Source organism: Merops nubicus, unplaced genomic scaffold (genome assembly GCF_000691845.1).
Source record: "Merops nubicus isolate BGI_N331 unplaced genomic scaffold, ASM69184v1 scaffold19765, whole genome shotgun sequence".
NCBI lineage: Eukaryota > Metazoa > Chordata > Aves > Coraciiformes > Meropidae > Merops > Merops nubicus.
In genome coordinates, this window is record NW_008608203.1 from 3,199 (window position 1) to 3,799 (window position 601).

Consider the following 601-nt stretch of genomic DNA (forward strand, 5'->3'; position numbering starts at 1 on the left):
CGTATATCTATATTTTTAGGGGGAAAGGCGGGGGGTGGGGGTGGTGGGGGGAAGGCTTGAGTCGAAGGGGGGGAAAGGGAGCCACTACTTCTCCCCCCCACCCTTGGAAAATAATTGGGGAGAGCCTAACCATGTGATGAGAAGGAACACTAATAATGGTGATAGAAATCATAATAATAATAAAAAAAACTGGCCCAGCCAAAGATAATGGCGCCCCGGATCCAGCAACAGATTCTCCCCCAAAGAAGACAACGCGTTTTTCTTCAGTCTTTGAAACTGATTTAAGTGGCCCTTTAAAACTGATCTTGTCAGTTTAGCCTATTCAGAGGCAGCCATGCAAACTGTGATCTCTCTGTTCATTTGAGCTGTTTCTTTTCCCCCCTCTTTTCTTTTCTCTTTCTTTCTTCCCCCCCCTCCACTCCCCCCTCTTTTTTTTTTTTTTTTTTTTTTTTTTTTTTCTTATTTTCAGAAAAGGAACATAGCTCTGACATTGCATACCAAAAGAAGCAACTCATTTCAGAAACCTCTTAGCATAGGCTACAATCCCTGTAGTAGGGTTTGGTCTTTTTTTTTTTTTTTTTTTTTTTTTTTTTTTTTCCTG